The sequence below is a fragment of the Tachyglossus aculeatus genome (genome assembly GCF_015852505.1).
Source record: "Tachyglossus aculeatus isolate mTacAcu1 chromosome 12 unlocalized genomic scaffold, mTacAcu1.pri SUPER_6_unloc_1, whole genome shotgun sequence".
NCBI classification, from domain to species: Eukaryota; Metazoa; Chordata; class Mammalia; order Monotremata; family Tachyglossidae; genus Tachyglossus; species Tachyglossus aculeatus.
The window spans coordinates 2,822,471-2,834,208 of record NW_024044828.1 but is presented as its reverse complement, the minus strand read 5'-3'; positions in this window follow the sequence as shown (position 1 = coordinate 2,834,208).

The following is an 11,738-nucleotide window of genomic DNA, read 5'->3' as shown; positions in this document are numbered from 1 at the left end:
CGCCCCCCCCCGCCTTCCCCTGATGTCATTCATTCATTCATTCAGTCGTATTAATTGAGCGCTTGCTGTGTGCTAAGCGCTTGGGAAGTACTTCATTCATTCATTCAGTCGTATTTATTGAGCGCTTGCTGTGTGCTAAGCGCTTGGGAAGTACTTCATTCATTCATTCAGTCAGAGATCATGGGTTCAAATCCCCACTCCACCAACTGTCAGCTGTGTGACTCTGGGCAAGTCACTTCACTTCTCTGGGCCTCAGTTCCCTCATCTGTAAAATGGGGTTTAAGACTGTGAGCCCCCCCGTGGGACAACCTTGTATTCCCCCAGCGCTTAGAACAGTGCTTTGCACATAGTACATGCTATCATTATTATATTTCAAGTGCTTAGCACACAGTACACACAGTAAGTGCCCAATAAATACGATTGAATGAATTAAATGAGTGAATGAACATCATCATCATCAATCGTATTTATTGAGCGCTTACTATGTGCAGAGCACTGTACTAAGCGCTTGGGAAGTACAAATTGGCAACATATAGAGACAGTCCCTACCCAACAATGGGCTCACAGTCTAAAAGGGGGAGACAGAGAACAAAACCAAACATACTAACAAAATAAAATAAATAGAATAGATATGTACAAATAAAATAAATAAATAAATAAATAGAGTAAAAAATATGTACAAATATATATATATATATATATATATATATATATATATATATATACAGGTGCTGTGGGGAAGGGAAGGAGGTAAGATGGGGGGGATGGAGAAGTGGCTTGCCACATAGTAAGCGCTCAACAAATACCATCATCATCATTATTATTATTGCTAACAAGTAATAATAATAATGGCAAATACCAATATTAACATTATTGATATTGTATCCTCCCCAGCGCTTGGCATGGAGCTTACCGAATGCCATCCCTTCTTGACTGTGAGCCCGCTGTTGGGTAGGGACCGTCTCTATATGTTGCCAACTTGGACTTCCCAAGCGCTTAGTACAGTGCTCTGCACACAGTAAGCGCTCAATAAATACGATTGACTGAATGAATGAATGACTAGCAAGTGCTTAAACAAATACCATCATTATTATTATTACTATTAATAAATACGATTGAATGAATGAATGAAATACGATTGAATGAATGAATGACTAGCAAGCACTTAACAAATACCATCATTATTGTTATTATTATTAATAAATACGATTGAATGAATGAATGAAATACAATTGACTGTACGACTAGCAAGCGCTTAACAAATACCATCATTATTGTTATTATTATTAATAAATACGATTGAATGAATGAATGAAGTACGATTGAACGGCTAGCAAGCGCTTAACAAATACCAACATTATTGTCATTATTATTAATAAATACGACTGACTGACTGAATGAAATACAATTGAATGACTAGCAAGCGCTTAACAAATACCATCATTATTGTCATCATTATTAATAAATACGATTGAATGAATGAATGAATGAATGAAGTACGATTGAACGGCTAGCAAGCGCTTAAATACCATCATTATTGTCATTATTATTAATAAATACAATTGAATGAATGACTAGCAAACGCTTAACAAATACCATCATTATTGTCATTATTATTAATACATACGATTGAATGGATGAATGAATGACTAGCAAGCGCTTCACAAATATCATCATTATTATCATCATTATTAATAAATACGATTGAATGAATGAATGAATGAAATACGATTGAACGACTAGCAAGCGCTTCACAAATACCATCATTATTGTCATTATTAGTAACAAATACGATTGAATGAATGAATGAAATACGATTGAACGACTAGCAAGCGCTTCACAAATACCATCATTATTGTCATTATTATTAATACATACGATTGAATGGATGAATGAATGACTAGCAAGCGCTTCACAAATACCATCATTATCATCATCATTATTAATAAATACGATTGAATGAATGAATGAATGAAATACGATTGAACGACTATCAAGCGCTTCACAAATACCATCATTATTGTCATTATTATTAATAAATACGATTGAATGACTAGCCAGCGCTTAACAAATACCGTCATTATTGTCATTATTATTAACAAATACGATTGAATGAATGAATGAAATACGGTTGAATGAATGAATAGCAAGCGCTTCACAAATACCATCATTATTGTCATTATTATTAATAAATACGATTGAATGAATGAATGAAGTACGATTGAACGGCTAGCAAGCGCTTAAATACCATCATTATTGTCATTATTATTAATAAATACGATTGAATGAATGAATGAAGTACGATTGAACGACTAGCAAGCGCTTAACAAATACCATCATTATTGTCATTATTATTAATAAATACGATTGAATGAATGACTAGCAAGCGCTTAACAAATACCATCATTATTATTAATAAATACGATTGAATGAATGAATGAAGTACGATTGAACGGCTAGCAAGCGCTTCACAAATACCATCATTATTGTCCTTATTATTAATACATACGATTGAATGGATGAATGAATGACTAGCAAGCGCTTCACAAATACCATCATTATTGTCATTATTAATAAATACGATTGAATGAATGAATGAAATACGATTGAACGACTAGCAAGCGCTTCACAAATACCATCATTATTGTCATCATTATTAATAAATAGGATCGAATGAATGAATGAAATACGATTGAACGGCTAGCAAGCGCTTCACAAATACCATCATTATTGTCATTATTATTAATAAATACGATTGAATTACTAGCAAGCGCTTAACAAATACCATCATTATTATTATTATTAATAAATATGATGGAATGAATGAATGAAGTGCGATTGAACGACTAGTAAGCGCTTCACAAATACCATCATTATTGTCCTTATTATTAATACATACGATTGGATGGATGACTGAATAGCGCTTCACCAATACCATCATTATTGTCATCATTATTAATAAATACGATTGAACGACTACCAAGCGCTTCACAAATACCATCATTACTGTGATAAGTATTAATAAAGACGATCGAATGAATGAATGAAATACGGCCGAATGAATGAATAGCAAGCGCTTCACCAATACCATCATTATTGTCCTTATCATTAATACGATTGAACGACTAGCCAGCGCTTAACAAATACCGTCATTATCGTGATAAGTATTAATAAAGACGATCGAATGAATGAATGAAATACGGCCGAATGAATGAATAGCAAGCGCTTCACCAATACCATCATTATTGTCATCATTATTAATAAATACGCTTGAACGACTAGCCAGCGCTTCACAAATACCGTCATTATCGTGATAAGTATTAATAAAGACGATCGAATGAATGAATGAAATACGGCCGAATGAATGAATAGCAAGCGCTTCACCAATACCATCATTATTGTGATAAGTATTAATAAAGACGATCGAATGAATGAATGAAATACGGCCGAATGAATGAATAGCAAGCGCTTCACCAATACCATCATTATTGTCCTTATCATTAATACGATTGAACGACTAGCCAGCGCTTAACAAATACCGTCATTATCGTGATAAGTATTAATAAAGACGATCGAATGAATGAATGAAATACGGCCGAATGAATGAATAGCAAGCGCTTCACCAATACCATCATTATTGTCATTATCATTAATACGATTGAACGACTAGCCAGCGCTTCACAAATACCGTCATTATTGTGGTTATTATTAATAAAGACGATCGAATGAATGAATGAAATACGGCCGAATGAATGAATAGCAAGCGCTTCACCAATACCATCATTCCTGTCCTTATCATTAATAAATATGATTGAACGATTAGCCAGCGCTTCACAAATACCGTCATTATTGTGGTTATTATTAATAAAGACGATCGAATGAATGAATGAAATACGGCCGAATGAATGAATAGCAAGCGCTTCACCAATACCATCATTATTGTGGTTATTATTAATAAAGACGATCGAATGAATGAATGAAATACGGCCGAATGAATGAATAGCAAGCGCTTCACCAATACCATCATTATTGTCATCATTATTAATAAATACGATTGAACGACTACCAAGCGCTTCACAAATACCATCATTATTGTGGTTATTATTAATAAAGACGATCGAATGAATGAATGAAATAAGGCCGAATGAATGAATAGCAAGCGCTTCACCAATACCACCATTATTGTCATTATCATTAATACGATTGAACGACTAGCCAGCGCTTCACAAACACCATCATTATTGTGGTTATTATTAATAAATACGATCGAATGAATGAATGAAATACGGCCGAATGAATGAATAGCAAGCGCTTCACCAATACCATCATTACTGTCCTTATCATTAATAAATACGATTGAACGATTAGTCAGCGCTTCACAAATACCGTCATTATTGTGATAAGTATTAATAAAGACGATCGAATGAATGAATGAAATACGGTCGAATGAATGAATAGCAAGCGCTTCACCAATACCGTCATTATTGTGATAAGTATTAATAAAGACGATCGAATGAATGAATGAAATACGGCCGAATGAATGAATAGCAAGCGCTTCACCAATACCATCATTATTGTCCTTATCATTAATACGATTGAACGACTAGCCAGCGCTTAACAAATACCGTCATTATCGTGATAAGTATTAATAAAGACGATCGAATGAATGAATGAAATACGGCCGAATGAATGAATAGCAAGCGCTTCACCAATACCATCATTATTGTCATCATTATTAATAAATACGATTGAACGACTACCAAGCGCTTCACAAATACCATCATTATTGTGGTTATTATTAATAAAGACGATCGAATGAATGAATGAAATACGGCCGAATGAATGAATAGCAAGCGCTTCACCAATACCATCATTATTGTCATCATTATTAATAAATACGCTTGAACGACTACCAAGCGCTTCACAAATACCGTCATTATTGTGATAAGTATTAATAAACACGATCGAATGAATGAATGAAATACGGTCGAATGAATGAATAGCAAGCGCTTCACCAATATATTTGTGATAAAAGTATTATTGTGATAATTATTAATAAATACGATCGAATGAATGAATGAAATACGGCCGAATGAATGAGTAGGAAGCGCTTCACCAATACCATCATTACTGTCCTTATCATTAATAAATACGATTGAACGACTAGGCAGCGCTTCACAAATACCGTCATTACTGTGATAAGTATTAATAAAGACGATCGAATGAATGAATGAAATACGGCCGAATGAATGAATAGCAAGCGCTTCACCAATACCATCATTACTGTCCTTATCATTAATCAATACGACTGAACGACTAGCCAGCGCTTCACAAATACCATCATTATTGTGATAAGTATTAATAAATACGGTCGAATGAATGAATGAAATACGGCCGAATGAATGAATAGCAAGCGCTTCACCAATACCATCATTATTGTCATTACCATTAATACGATTGAACGACTAGCCAGCGCTTCACAAATACCGTCATTATTGTGGTTATTATTAATAAAGACGATCGAATGAATGAATGAAATACGGCCGAATGAATGAATAGCAAGCGCTTCACCAATACCATCATTACTGTCCTTTTCATTAATAAATACGATCGAACGACTAGCCAGCGCTTCACAAATACCGTCATTATTGTGATCATTATTAATAAAGACGATCGAATGAATGAATGAAATACGGCCGAATGAATGAATAGCAAGCGCTTCACCAATACCATCACTGTTGTCATCATTATTAATAAATACGATCGAATGAATGAATGAAATACGGCCGAATGAATGAATAGCAAGCGCTTCACCAATACCATCATTATTGTCATCATTATTAATAAATACGCTTGAACGACTACCAAGCGCTTCACAAATACCATCACTATTGTGATAAGTATTAATAAAGACGATCGAATGAATGAATGAAATACGGCCGAATGAATGAATAGCAAGCGCTTCCCCAATACCATCATTATTGTCATCATTATTAATAAATACGCTTGAACGACTACCAAGCGCTTCACAAACACCATCATTACTGTGATAAGTATTAATAAAGACGATCGAAGGAATGAATAGCGAGCGCTTCACCACTACCGCCATTACTGTCCTTATCATTAATAAATACGATTGAACGAACAAATACCGTCATTATTGTGACTACCATTAGTAAATACGATTGAATGAAGTGCGACTGAACGACTAGCAAGCGCTTCACAGACACCGTCGCTGTTGCGATCGTTATTAATCAACAGGAATGAATGAATGAAGGAAACGCGGTTGAATGAGGGAGCGCGCGCGCGCGCGGGCGTTCCCTCAGAGGGGAGGGGAGGGGAAGGCCTGGCGGGCGCCCACAACCAAGATGGCGGCGGCGGCGACTCCGTCCCCTCCCCTTTCCCCCCCGCCGTGCCCCTGCGGAGCGGGGCGGGCGGGCCCCGTGCAGCCGCCGCCGCCGCCGCCGCCGATCCCGCCGCCATTTTCCCCCCCCAGCCTGAGGCGGCCACTGACACCGAGCGGGCGCCGGCCGGGACCCACCGCCCACGCTGCGCGACACGCTGCGCGACCCGCTGCGCCTGGGGAGGCCGCCTTCCGCCGGTCTCCGGGCTCGTCGGGACCGGTCGCCTCGGGGGGTCGGCGGGATAACGGGGCGCGGGGGCCTGGTGGGGGAACAGCCCAGGTCAGTGGTGGACGGCGGGGCCCGGGAGGGCGGGGGGCGGGGGGGAGTCCTCCCTTCCCTCAGAAAGCGGCCAACATGGCGGCCGAGGGCGCCCAAACAGTGCCGCGGGACGCCCTCTCCCCAACGGGCTCCCACAGCGCTTAGCGCAGTCCCCGGGGCCTCAAGGCCCTCATAATAATAACAGCATTCCTCAAGCGCTCACTACGTGCCAAGCACTGTTCTATAAGTGCTGGGGGGGGTGACAAGGTGATCCTGTATATATACTCTATTTATTTCACTTGTATATATCTAGTCTATTTGGTTAGTATGTTGGGTTTTGTTCTCCGTCTCCCCTTTCTAGGCCCTGATAATAATAACAGCATTCCTTAAGCGCTTACTACGTGCCAAGCACTGTTCTATAAGTGCTGGGGAGGTGGCAAGGTGATCCTGTATATATACTCTATTTATTTTACTTGTACATATCCATTCTGTTGATTTTATTTGGTTAGTATGTTTGGTTTTGTTCTCCGTCTCCCCCTTCTAGGCCCCAATAATAATAATAACAGCATTCCTTAAGCGCTCACTACGTGCCAAGCACTGTTCTATAAGTGCTGGGGAGGTGACGAGGTGATCCTGAATAGATACTCTGTTTATTTTACGTGTATACATCTATTCTGCAGATTTTATTTCGTTAGTATGTTTGCTTTTGTTTTCCGTCTCCCCCTTCTAGGCCCTGATATAATAACAGCATTCATTAAGCGCTCACTACGTGCCAAGCACTGTTCTATAAGCGCTGGGGAGGTGACAAGGTGATGCTGTATATGCACTCTATTTATTTTACTTGTATATATCTATTCTGTTGATTTTAATTGGTTAGGATGTTGGGTTTTGTTCTCCGTCTCCCCCTTCTAGGCCCTGATAATAATAACAGCATTCATTAAGCGCTTACTACGTGCCAAGCACTGTTCTAAGCGCTGGGGAGGTTCTATTGATTTTATTTGGTTAGTATGTTTGGTTTTGTTCTCCGTCTCCCCCTTCTAGGCCCTAATAATAATAACAGCATTCCTTAAGCACTTACTACGTGCCAAGCACTGTTCTATAAGTGCTGGGGAGGTGACAAGGTGATCCTGTATATATACTGTATTTATTTTACTTGTATATATCTATTCTGTTGATTTTATTTGGTTAGGATGTTGGGTTTTGTTCTCCGTCTCCCCCTTCTAGGCCCTGATAATAATAACAGCATTCATTAAGCGCTTACTACGTGCCAAGCACTGTTCTAAGCGCTGGGGAGGTTCTATTGATTTTATTTGGTTAGTATGTTTGGTTTTGTTCTCCGTCTCCCCCCTTCTAGGCCCTAATAATAATAACAGCATTCCTTAAGCGCTTACTACGTGCCAAGCACTGTTCTATAAGTGCTGGGGAGGTGACAAGGTGATCCTGTATATATACTGTATTTATTTTACTTGTATATATCTATTCTGTTGATTTTATTTGGTTAGGATGTTGGGTTTTGTTCTCCGTCTCCCCCCTTCTAGGCCCTGATAATAATAACAGCATTCATTAAGCGCGTACTACGTGCCAAGCACTGTTCTAAGCGCTGGGGAGGTGGCAAGGTGATCCTGTATATATGCTCTATTTATTTTACTTGGTTAGTATGTTTGGTTTTGGTCTCCGTCTCCCCCTTCTAGGCCCTGATAATAATAACAGCATTCATTAAGCGCTTACTACGTGCCAAGCACTGTTCTAAGCGGTGGGGAGGTGGCAAGGTGATCCTGTATATATACTCTATTTATTCTACTTGTATACATCTATTCTGCTGATTTTATTTTGTTAGTATGTTTGCTTTTGTTTTCCGTCTCCCCCTTCTAGGCCGTAATAATAATAACAGCATTCCTTAAGCGCTCACTACGTGCCAAGCACTGTTCTAAGCGCTGGGGAGGTGACAAGGTGATCCTGTATATATACTCTATTTATTTTACTTGTATATATCTATTCTGTTGATTTTATTGGGTTAGGATGTTGGGTTTTCTTCTCCGTCTCCCCCTTCTAGGCCCTGATATAATAACAGCATTCCTTAAGCGCTTACTACGTGCCAAGCACTGTTCTATAAGCGCTGGGGAGGTGACAAGGTGATCCTGTATATATGCTCTATTTATTTTACTTGGTTAGTATGTTTGGTTTTGTTCTCCGTCTCCCCCTTCTAGGCCCTGATAATAATAACAGCATTCATTAAGCGCTTACTACGTGCCAAGCACTGTTCTAAGCGCTGGGGAGGTGACAAGGTGATCCTGTATATATACTCTATTTATTTTACTTGTATACATCTATTCTATTGATTTTATTTGGTTAGTGTGTTTGGTTTTGTTCTCTGTCTCCTATTCTATTGATTTGATTTGGTTACTCTGTCTCCCCCTTCTAGTCCCTGATAATAATAACAGCATTCATTAAGCGCTTACTACGTGCCAAGCACTGTTCTAAGCGCTGGGGAGGTTCTATTGATTTTATTTGGTTAGTATGTTTGGTTTTGTTCTCCGTCTCCCCCTTCTAGGCCCTAATAATAATAACAGCATTCCTTAAGCGCTTACTACGTGCCAAGCACTGTTCTATAAGTGCTGGGGAGGTGACAAGGTGATCCTGTATATATACTGTATTTATTTTACTTGTATATATCTATTCTGTTGATTTTATTTGGTTAGGATGTTGGGTTTTGTTCTCCGTCTCCCCCTTCTAGGCCCTGATAATAATAACAGCATTCATTAAGCGCTTACTACGTGCCAAGCACTGTTCTAAGCGCTGGGGTTGGTTGGTATGGTTGGTTTTGTTCTCTGTCTCCCCCTTCTAGGCCCCAATAATAATAATAACAGCATTCCTTAAGCGCTTACTACATGCCAAGCACTGTTCTAAGCGCTGGGGAGGTGACAAGGTGATCCTGAATATATACTCTATTTATTTTACTTGTATACATCTATTCTGCTTATTTTATTTCGTTAGTATGTTTGGTTTTGTTCTCCGTCTCCCCCTTCTAGGCCCTGATATAATAACAGCATTCCTTAAGCGCTTACTACGTGCCAAGCACTGTTCTGTAAGTGCTGGGGAGGTGACAAGGTGATCCTGAATATATACTCTATTTATTTTACTTGTATATATCTATTCTGTTTGGTTAGTATGTTTGGTTTTGTTCTCTGTCTCCTATTCTATTGATTTTATTTGGTTACTCTGTCTCCCCCTTCTAGGCACTGATAATAATAACAGCATTCATTAAGCGCTTACTACGTGCCAAGCACTGTTCTAAGCACTGGGGAGGGTCTATTGATTTTATTTGGTTAGTGTGTTTGGTTTTGTTCTTCGTCTCCCCCTTCTAGGCCCTAATAATAATAACAGCATTCATTAAGCGCTTACTACGTGCCAAGCACTGTTCTATAAGTGCTGGGGAGGTGACAAGGTGATCCTGTATATATACTCTATTTATTTTACTTGTATATATCTATTCTGCTGGTTTTATTTGGTTAGTATGTTTGGTTTTGTTCTCCGTCTCCCCCTTCTAGGCCCTAATAGTAATAACAGCATTCACTAAGTGCTTACTACGTGCCAAGCACTGTTCTAAGTGCTGAGGTTGGTTGCTATGTTTGGTTTTGTTCTCCGTCTCCCCCCTTCTAGGCCCTGATAATAATAACAGCATTCATTAAGCGCATACTACGCACCAAGCACTGTTCTAAGCGCTGGGGTTGGTTAGTATGTTTGGTTTTGTTCTCCGTCTCCCCCTTCTAGGCCCTGATAATAATAACAGCATTCATTAAGCGCTCACTACGTGCCAAGCACTGTTCTAAGCGCTGGGGAGGTGACAAGGTGATCCTGTATATATACACTATTTATTTTACTTGTATATATCTATTCTGTTGATTTTATTTGGTTAGTATGTTTGGTTTTGTTCTCCGTCTCCCCCTTCTAGGCCCTGATAATAATAACAGCATTCATTAAGCGCTTACTACGTGCCCAGCACTGTTCTAAGCGCTGGGGAGGTGACAAGGTGATCCTGTATATATGCTCTATTTATTTTACTTGGTTAGTATGTTTGGTTTTGTTCTCCGTCTCCCCCTTCTAGGCCCTAATAATAATACCAGCATTCATTAAGCGCTTACTACGTGCCAAGCACTGTTCTAAGCGCTGGGGTTGGTTAGTATGTTTGGTTTTGTGTCTCCCCCTTCTAGGCCCTGATAATAATACCAGCATTCATTAAGCGCTCACTACGTGCCAAGCACTGTTCTAAGCGCTGGGGAGGTGACAAGGTGATCCTGAATATATACTCTATTTTACTTGTATCTATTCTATATCTATTCTATTGATTTTATTTGGTTAGTATGTTTGGTTTTGTTCTCTGTCTCCCCCTTCTAGGCCCTGATAATAATAACAGCATTCATTAAGCGCTTACTACGTGCCAAGCACTGTTCTAAGCGCTGGGGAGGTGACAAGGTGATCCTGTTTATGTACTCTATTTTACTTGTATATATCTATTCTATTGATTTTATTTGGTTAGTATGTTGGGGTTTGTTCTCCGTCTCCCCCTACTAGGCCCTAATAATAATACCAGCATTCATTAAGCACTTACTACGTGCCAAGCACTGTTCTAAGAGCTGGGGTTGGTTAGTATGTTTGGTTTTGTTCTCTGTCTCCCCTTTCTAGGCCCTAATAATAATAACAGCATTCATTAAGCGCTTACTACATGCCAAGCACTGTTCTATAAGTGCTGGGGAGGCTACAAGGTGATCCTGTATATACACTCTATTTTATTTGTATATATCTATTCTGTTGATTTTATTTGGTTAGTATGTTTGGTTTTGTTCTCCGTCTCCCCCTTCTAGGCCCTAATAATAATAACAGCATTCATTAAGCGCTTACTACATGCCAAGCACTGTTCTAAGCGCTGGGGTTGGTTAGTATGTTTGGTTTTGTTCTCTGTCTCCCCCTTCTAGGCCCTGATAATAATAACAGCATTCATTAAGCGCTTACTATGTGCCAAGCACTGTTCTAAGCGCTGGGGAGGTGACAAGGTGATCCTGTATATATACTCTATTT